We start from the raw sequence: 9,449 nt of genomic DNA, 5'->3' as shown, positions 1-9,449 counted from the left end.
CTCAACTGCTAAGTGGAATAAGGAGATCCCAGAGGCTGATCTGACTACGGCACAAAAAGGGGATCCAATTATTGGGAAAATGTTATCAACACATTGAAGACCCCGTGAATTTTCCTCTAACGGAAACTGATTACATCGGGAAAGAGGATCTCTGGGTGTTGATGCAGTTTCCCAAAATGTTTTCCGAATCCAAGATGATTTGTTGGTGCAGGGATCCATCTCTAGATGTGACCAGTGGTTGGTACCTACCTCATTCCGAAGCCTGATGCTCAGTCATGCCCATGACGTGGCCACAGATGGTCATCTGGGTTTCATACTACTTTGGAAATCTTGTGAGAGGTCACGAACTGGCCACCAATGGGTCAGGACCTCAACCAATATTTGAATGGGTGTCTTGTGTGTGCGCAATTTCAGCCAAGTTCACTCACACACCAAGCTCCTCTCCGGAAAAGGGGGATGACACTGCCATGGTCAGATTTACATGTAGATTTCATCGGGTCCATGATTCACTCCTCTAGAGGAAACAAGTACATACTAACAGTAACATGATGGTTTACCACATGGGTAGAATGACTCCTGCCTCAAATTGCAAGGCAGAAACAGCAGCTGCCCTGATGATGAACCACATCTTCTTGCGTTTTGGCCTTCCCCAAAGGATTGAGTCGGACCGAGGAAGTCACTTCACCAGTGGGGTGATGACAAAGATGTAGGAGATACTTGGGGTAAATAGAAAACTCCATATTGCCTACCACCCAGCCTGTAGTGGGGGAGTTGAGAGGTACAATAAAATGATTGTGAGCATTCTTAAGAAGTCTGTGGCAGACTCTGGGCCTAGTTGGGAAATCCGAATACCGCTTGTCCCGATTGCCATAAGGTCTACACCATCTTCTGCGAACAAAATGTCTCCATTCAAGCTAATAACTGGACAAAAATGGTGCTAATCCAGCATCTGCTCTACAGAACACAAGAGCAGACCCTGATTCATGCGTCCACGACACATGAGTATATTGAGAATCTGAAAAAACACCTTCAGCATGCTTTTGCGTAAGCTCTATGGAATATGGAAAAATCGTCAGAGGGGATGAAAACCCTCTACAATTTAAAGACCACTAAAAAAGAATATCAAGTAGGAGACAGGTTCTACATGTACAATTTTCAGAGGAACCAGACCAAGGAGCAGAAATTCCTCCCCTCCTGGCATGGCTCCTTTGAAATTGTAGACAAAATCTCATCTGTCGCCTATAAGATCTGCATCCCCAAAGGAGAACTGACAGAAGAAAATGGGCCCACAGCTATCAGTTGAAAAGGTGTCATCCCAGACACGCTTTGTGGCTGATTGATGAGCCCAAGGAAAGTTGAGCAGAGGAACCATCTGAAGAATGAAAAGAAAGGAGGATAAATCAGACGGAAATATTGAGATACATATATAGATATATAACAGGGATTAATTTACAAATGAGTAAACATAATAATGTGAAAATTGGGTAGGAAGCTGGATGGTATTGTAACTGTAGGTTATTGTTGTGTGTATTCTTTGTAAATCCTCTGTGAAAAAGGTTTTTAAAAAGTACTGAAACTTGTTTTTTTTATCTTCTATCTGAGAACTAACATCCTTAAATTCCAGCCTGCAGAGGACCCTCGGGACCTGGAAGGGAAGGAAGAAAGGGGGTGCCGTGCCACACTCTCCAACCCAAAGAAGGAAGGGGAGACTGGAGTGCCCACTCCCAAAAAGAAGGGAGGAAAGGGGATACCATGCCATACCCCCCAACCTAGAGACAGAAGGGTATACTAGAGTGCCCACTCTCTGATGGTGGAAAATTACACCGAAGGAGACCCCACTTTGCCCTACTCTTCCCCAACAAAACGTCATGGAAGAGCAGGGGGGATCTGTGGGGTACATTTAAATGCCCTAGACAGAAGCCCCCTCACCTGAACAGAAGCATTTAACACATTAAAACAGCCTTGTTTTGCTTTCATTTAATCTGAATGACACACATTTCTACATTGCACCCAAAAAACGGCCTTGCTTTACTTTCTTTTCACCTGAATGACCAGAAGTTAAACACTGCAACCAAAAACAGCCCCGCTTTACTGTTATTTCACATGAGGACCAAGAATTTCAATACTTCAAAAAAACAGCTTTTGATTTCCCTTTCACAAGAACAGCAGCCCTTTAAACACTGCAAATGAAAAACGGCTTGGCTTTTTCTTTGTTCACATCAAATTAAAGAACCATATGGAAGGGCGCCTACCCCTCATTGTCAATGGACCAACAGCAAATGCAAATTTACTCAAAAAGGAGAAATCAATCAAAGAATCATGTGACCTGTAAGAAAGGATTTTAAACATTAGAAGCAAAAAGCCTGCACACGCGTGAAAAGAAAAATGACTTTAAAAAAGGCACAGTGAAAAGATAGCACTGTTCATGCAGAAAATGGCAAGGAAATATGATGTGAGGGGTTGACCAGAGCCAATGTACATTATGTTCCAAACCACAAAACTGCAGTCAAGAACCTAATATGTGCACACAAGATGATTGTACCATTTTGCTGATCTACACTGACATGGTTCATGTGTTGTCCTTTGCTACCCCAAAAAAGTATGCCATTTTCACATTGCCTCTTTTAAAGGACATTGCAATTTACGGTAGCAGGTAATATTAATCCCATAAATAATGTCACCATACATACAGTTGCCAGGAAATGGCAAAGGCAACATTATTTATGGGGATAATTTATGGGATAAATGGGAGCAGGAGTTGCAGGGGTGTCCCCTGCTCCCTTTAAAAAAATATGGGTTTTGTGGGGGTGTCCCCCACAGGTTCCATGGGGTAATATCGCCGCCAAAAAACGGCGGCATTCTTGTATGGCAAAATATTTGCAGGGATATTATCACATGGAACCAGTTTTACAAAACACCCTTAAAATAGTCATGCCAGTTTCATTCTATCCCCAGAGATAAACCTTATTTGATTACATTGCTCCCCGCAAATCACCGTGCGATTTTCACATTGCCTCCCAGAAATCATCATGTCAGTTTTGAAAGAGGATTGACATTTTTGGCCTCTTTCAAACACATTGTCATGGCAGTTTCTATAGTCACCTGGTAGGTTGCTATGCCATTTTCACATGGCCTCCAGAGAAGTACCCATTGACGTTTCATATGCCCACAGAAATGTACATAAAAGTGCTATGCCAAAGCGACATGACACCTATGTCATTACCATGGCAGTTTTAACTTGACCTCACAGGAGGCTACTAGCAGGCCTAGGCAAAACATAAGTCTTTTGATTGAGCTTTGGCCTGAAGCAACAAAGACTGTCCATAGCATGGTCCCTTTCCTCAGTTTACTTCCAACATACACAAGTACAGTAGAACAGTAGAGTGTTAATACCTCTCCTTTAATAGATGGTTGCTGGCAGAGTGGCAGATAGGTCAACCTGGATGGAGTGCCCCTCCAGTGATAATCCTAGTGGTAGGAATGGCTCCTGTTCATGGAGGTGTCCATCTTTTCTGTGATGGCCAGAGTTATAAAGGTGGGTGGATATTGTACTCTTTACAGGAAGGATTAGAAGCGGCTGGAGTACACTTGTCAATCCCCCAGCGTGTCAACGGTCAAACACAGGATATGCTTTTGAAGGCCATACAAGTCGGGGTGGCTAAGGAGCCGGGACCTGCCTTAAGCAGGGGATGCGAGCTGAGTCCATGCCATGACTGGTGAGAGAGCAGCGCTGGATTGGAGCCACTGTGAGGGGCCCTTCAAAATAATGACTATAAATTAATATATAATGAGGTGTCCTGTGGCATATGAGTAGCCAGCCCATACTATAGAGATTGAGAGCAATGTGTCCTATTAGGGAGGGCCTGGGGGTGGTTGAGTTGGTTCGGATATTGACAGCACACCTTCAGAAGAGGATGCTGACATGTGAGATTTCTGTATGTAGGCCATACATCTGGCTTGCTTATGGCTTGGAGGTCCAGTGGAATGCCTGGTAGGCCTGGGGCACAAGGAAATAAAAGGTTACTGTGTCATAAAGCGAGCAGAGCATTCCCTGAACCCAGCCTCTGAAATAACACTACTTAAATGTTGGTAGAAACCAAGCCCTCATTATGATTTTGACGGTATTCCTGTGGTAAATTGGCTGGAATACCACCAAAAGGAATTATTGTTACCACCCCTTGGTCTGGTGGATTTACTGCTGGATTACAAGTGGTGATAGGTGGTGTTAGTGCCCATTTTTGGGGGATTTGGGAAGAATTACCGCTGTCGCTAATTCTGCCCATTTTACAGTTTTTTTGGCAGAATGCTGGAGGTAATTCCTCCACTTCAAGGCCAAACTGGAAGTTTGGCTGTGCAGGAAAAGTGGCGGTAACTCTATTGCTGCCACTTTTTTAACACTCCGCCATACTTCTAATGAGGCCCTAACAGGGGAGGAACGAGACATCTAGGGGTGGCTGGATGAGCAGGGAAGGGTCATATATGGAAAAAAGAGGGAAAATGGCAAGGGGCCAGCGGGTGACACAGGAAAATGATTTGGCAGGCACAAACACCAGCATAAATGACATTTATAGGAAATCAGGCTGTTGAGCGCAGAAGGGGTGACAGAGCGGGGAAACTGTCAGATTAGAGTAGGAGGCGTAGAGGTGAGGCTACAGGGTGCTGAGGCGATCCAATCATCTGTGAACTTGTTGCACATACAAATATATGTCCACATTTCACATGTGGAGAAGATGGAATAGGAAGTAACCTCGGATTTGCTTTATTTATTGAAAGTAGAGGAGGTGCAACCAGGGCCGGCCTTAAGGGCAGCAGCGCCCTGGGTGAAATAGCGCCCCTCTCGCCCACTGCACGCCACTGGTTAACAGGGGCAGGGCGGAAGGGGGCGGGGCCAGGATGGGCAACTTTTTTTTTTTTTTACCTCCTCGCCTTGGCGAGGAGGTTAAATAGAGCGCGTTAGCACCCCATTGTCATTGAATGAGCCTGCGGCTGTGGGTGCAATCAATGACAATGAGGCGCCTGCCACGCCTTCTGCCACTCGGCCAGCTCGGGGGACCCCTGGAAAGACTCCCCCGAGCTGGTATGGTGGGGGGGGGGCTAATGGCGCCTTTTCTTAGGAAAAGTGCCCGCGGCGGAGAGGAGCATTTAAATACCCCTGCCGCCGAGGGCATATTTTACAGTAAAAGGCCGCCTGCCACGCCTTCTCCCACAACTCCAGCTCTGGGGAGCCCTTGAAATACTCTACCGAGCTAGCGTGTCTGGGGCTAATGGCACCCTGGGCGGGCGTGACACCCCGTGCGGTCGCCTGGCTCGCCCCCCCTAAGGCTGGCTCTGGGTGCAACCTCTGTTGTGTCGTAGGCAGTGAAAAGAGGGGAATGCAGCCGAGGATGTGTAACGAGACGTGAAAGAAGTCATGAACCATATTCTTTTTTTTAGATAATTTTATTTTCACATGTTCAATAAACACAACAAGCAAATAACACAAAGCACGAGTTATCTAAATACAAAACATAACAAGGAAAATCACAAAATAGTATTCTTCCCCGCCATCAACTAATCAAAAATCCAAAACACGCAAATAATGGAAAAGAAAAGAAAAAAAGGGGAGGGTTCCGAGAAAAGTGGAGGGTAGCTAGCTTGCAGTTTAACGGGTCCATGATCACGGAATAGAAGAAAGCAGAAAGTGCAGTGAGAATAATAGCTCCCGGCAGGATAGGTCAGTGGCAACGTGCTCGCCTTGAAAGCAAGAGGACACTAAGCAACACAGGTTCGATCGCGTTATAAATATGCAACTAAGACAACAACAACAAAAATATCTGTAACAGCGCCTCGATGGCTGTGTGAGTGCTTTAAAAATGCAAATAAATAAAAAAAAACATATAAAAAGCAGTGCTTTAGAGCTAAAGAGCTGCGCTATAGGCGGGGTCACCTCTTATCCGCAATATTGCAATGGGGATGTGATGCATATAATTCATTCTCCCTAGATGATATAAAGAGCTGTCAGAGAACTATTTGATGCAGAGGAGGGTGGGTGCCACCAAGACAGAACTGCAGGGGTAGACCACAGAATGGCCGCCTTAAATCCACCCCCAGGTGGACGTAACTGTTTTGATGTTATTCTGGTGGGAGGGCTAGCCTCTGCTCCTATCAGAAATGATCTTCTTGCCCCTATGTGACCCTATGTGACTGCATAGATTGCTTGCCCATCCTCTCAGTGCAGTACCGTGCTCTGCATCCTGGCCTTCAAAGCGGCAGAAGTCATTGCCTAGGCCAGTCTCTGGCAATGGCACTCAGTCCTGGAATCTGCAGAGTCAGTCTCATCAGCATCAAGCTCTCAGAAAAGAGACAGATGCTGTTTTGTCATATTTTTCCTTTTAGGTTGCCTAACATTATGTTCACATTTTTGTTTTGGTGTAACCTTTTGTTTTCTCTCTCTGCATCAGATTAGCATCTCATATCTCTTTAATATCACACACACATGTGCACGCTAACATGTACCGATTAATTCGGGAGATGCGTGTCCAGTCCTGTTTCTTTCTTTGCATTATGGGATATATAGTCATGGATTTATAATGAGAAAACGCCAAGTCGTAAAATGCAAAGAAAAGATAGGACTGGACTAGCACCTCCAGAATGGAATGGGGCATGTTGCCATGTATGTTGTAGACAGGGTGACAAAAGAGTGTCCTTCCTGCTGTAGTTATTACTGTAGGTGGTGTTTCGTAGGGGAGCCGACTTATGAATTTCGAAGGGGGTGCCCAAATATAGGAAGTAATATAACCGGGAGTTATATGACCGCATTTGCATAGTCGCCAACTTGGTGCACGTGGGTGGGGGGGGCGCAGAACAGTGGAAACATTGGCTAGCATGTACTTCAAATACTAAAGTCAAGTAAGAAAGAAGATTTAAGCCTTCCAGTTGCATTCCAGTAGGCCATCACTGCCCCTAATCCGCCCCTCTATAATCATCCAGGTTGTAGTAGCCCTCAAAAGGCAGAGCAACACCACTAGGATGGGAGAACTAAATGCTTCACTAAACGGAAGGTACAGCTGCAAGGTGGAGTATCACTACCAACACCTAAAAAAAAGTTCCCAATTCAAGGGAAAACAAGAAGTAAAGAAGTTTCCTGATTAAAAAGGACAACAGTGCGTTGTCATGATCTAGATCATACCCTTCATACCGCAGCATGACCATTACCGCAAAGGTGGTCTAAATTCCCACCTCAAGTTATGGCAGGTAACATTAGATGCTATCAGTATCTACATTGTAGTGGCTTTTATACTCAAATAGAAACACATTAAAAATGCTCTCACCTTTGTTTGGTATTTATGTATATTTATTAACTTGTAAAGATAATGTAAGATCATTAAGAATAGTATAGTCAAGCAATACACAGTTCACTTATTGCTAATATTAGGGAGTAGATACCCAGCAGCCTACTCTCCTATTTACTTAGAAAATATTTAAACTACCAGGTAAGATGTGTGTGGTGCCATAGCCCAGTAAAACTTCAACAAATCAAACTCACAATAGTGCTGCTGTGGATAGGCCAGCCAGGAGAAGAGGTGAGCTGTTTTCATTGCAGCACATTCCCCATGCAAAATGTATTTATACGGACAACAGTTTGTTGAATAAATTCATCTGCAGTGGCATCAACATCCAGATGTGCAGCTTCATCTTTGTGTCCATGCAGCAAAGCAACATCATTTAATCGAGCTTGGCCCATTGTAGCTCTCCGATATGTTTTGATGCGCCGAAGGCAAGAAAATGCATGCTCCGAAGAACAGGAGGACACAGGGATACTTACTGCAATTTGAAGTGGTCGTGCCAGTTCTAGGAACAAATTGCGCATAGGACGACCCCTTTCACCTTGGAACTAGTCAAAGACATCCTGAAATTACATAACCAGAGTTTTATCCCTCTGTACAAGTTCAGGGAACATATTTCTAAGTAGTTCTAGATTTCATTCATGGAAGTCAGTCTTATAAAAATTCATGACATATTCACTGTTCCCTGTAACACATTTTTCTATGTTAACTATATGGTCACATGCAGTTGTATTGAAAAGTTCTGACAAAGCTACCAATGTACGGTCAATGTGTTCATTATAACCTTGTCTATAGAGGTCTTTGGGAGACTCGAAAACATGGGGAACTGACCCTTCATTCAGGCGCCGTGGGATTTTCCTGGCTCTTCTTTGCACAAAATATTCCTCTAGTTCCACATCTAAATCATCGCCCACTGATGTGGTTTTGAGAAGAAGTCTTCAAATCCCTCACGCAGTTGTGCAATTATGGTTTTAAGGTTTTCAGTCATATACAATGCTTCATGGAACCTTAAATTGACCTTCTGTAGAATAGTGTTCACAGTTTCAACATGGGAAAATACCATGTAAAGAGGATGAAAACCTAGAAAGGTTTGGAGTTTATAGAGCTGCAAGTGCAATCCACAGGCTTTTGCTCCAGCTTCATTGTGGACAATGGCTGTAAGCCCCAGAAATTCAATTACAGAACTGTAGTTAGCGAGCACAGTCTTCAAAGATTTTGCTCAAACTGTCCATAGGGTGGGACAGAATGGAAGCAGTTTGACATTCCCTTCCTTTTGACAACGCTCAAAAGAAGCAAGGCTTGGGGAATTTCGATTGAACCCAATCAAGTCCCTTACAAAAACCAATAGATCCCTGAACTTGTCAATGCCCATAGCTACATCCTGTACTACTAAGTTCAAATTGTGTGCAAAGCAGTGCACATAAATAGCTTTTGGTGCCACCTCCTGCACCAATGTGTGCAAACTATGTGGATGTCCAGCTATATTAGAAGCACCATCATAACACTGCCCCGACAGTTTTCCATTTAATAGCCAAACCTCAGGAGAACATCTTTTAAAGTGGCAAACAGAGTTTGTGATGTAGTGCTAGACGTTTGATAAAAGCCCAAAAACTTCTCCTCTGCCCGAAGATCCTCTTTTGCAATGAGAAACACTACAGAGACCTGCTCTTTTATTGACACATCAGAAGTCTGATCTCAAATAATAGAAGAGAATGTTGCATCATGAATCTCTTTCATCAGGCCACAGAGCAAAGTATGTGACATCATTGCCAGCATTTCATTTAATATGTCATGTGACATCCATTTGTACTCCATTCTTTGATGCAAAGTTTGCTGTTCCGGGACATCTCTGCCAGGAAGCAACAGAATTGCCTTTAGAGTCCTCATCAGTATTGCCCCGAATTGCAAGACCTTGCTAAGCTAAAGCCAACCATGTGGTCAGGATATTCACCAGCGCACTTCTGTTATCCCTCATCTGCTTGATGTGGCCCAGCGACAGAGCTGCTGCAACATTTGTCAGCCGGTAAGATTTTCATCAGCAGGCTGGCATACCTTACAGAACATTATTTGAACAGACTCATCATATGTAAGCCAATTATATGTTTCTAACCATTTCTTATGAAA

General features: G+C 44.1%; 1 long non-coding RNA gene across 1 annotated transcript in view; it reads right to left on the bottom strand.

The window, feature by feature from the left end:
- Nucleotides 1–5,454: 5,454 nt before the first annotated feature.
- The window catches only part of LOC138498556 (uncharacterized), a 293,073-nt gene continuing 289,078 nt past the window's right edge, over nucleotides 5,455–9,449 (bottom strand). The window contains exon 5 of the long non-coding RNA XR_011278743.1: nucleotides 5,455–7,888. This is a non-coding gene — a long non-coding RNA (uncharacterized lncRNA). The remainder of the gene's footprint in view (nucleotides 7,889–9,449) is intronic.

Source organism: Ambystoma mexicanum, chromosome 5q (genome assembly GCF_040938575.1).
Source record: "Ambystoma mexicanum isolate Mex_15411 chromosome 5q, UKY_AmexF1_1, whole genome shotgun sequence".
Classification (NCBI taxonomy): Eukaryota; Metazoa; Chordata; class Amphibia; order Caudata; family Ambystomatidae; genus Ambystoma; species Ambystoma mexicanum.
Note: the sequence above shows the minus strand (reverse complement) of the source record. Positions and strands in the feature narration are given on the sequence as shown.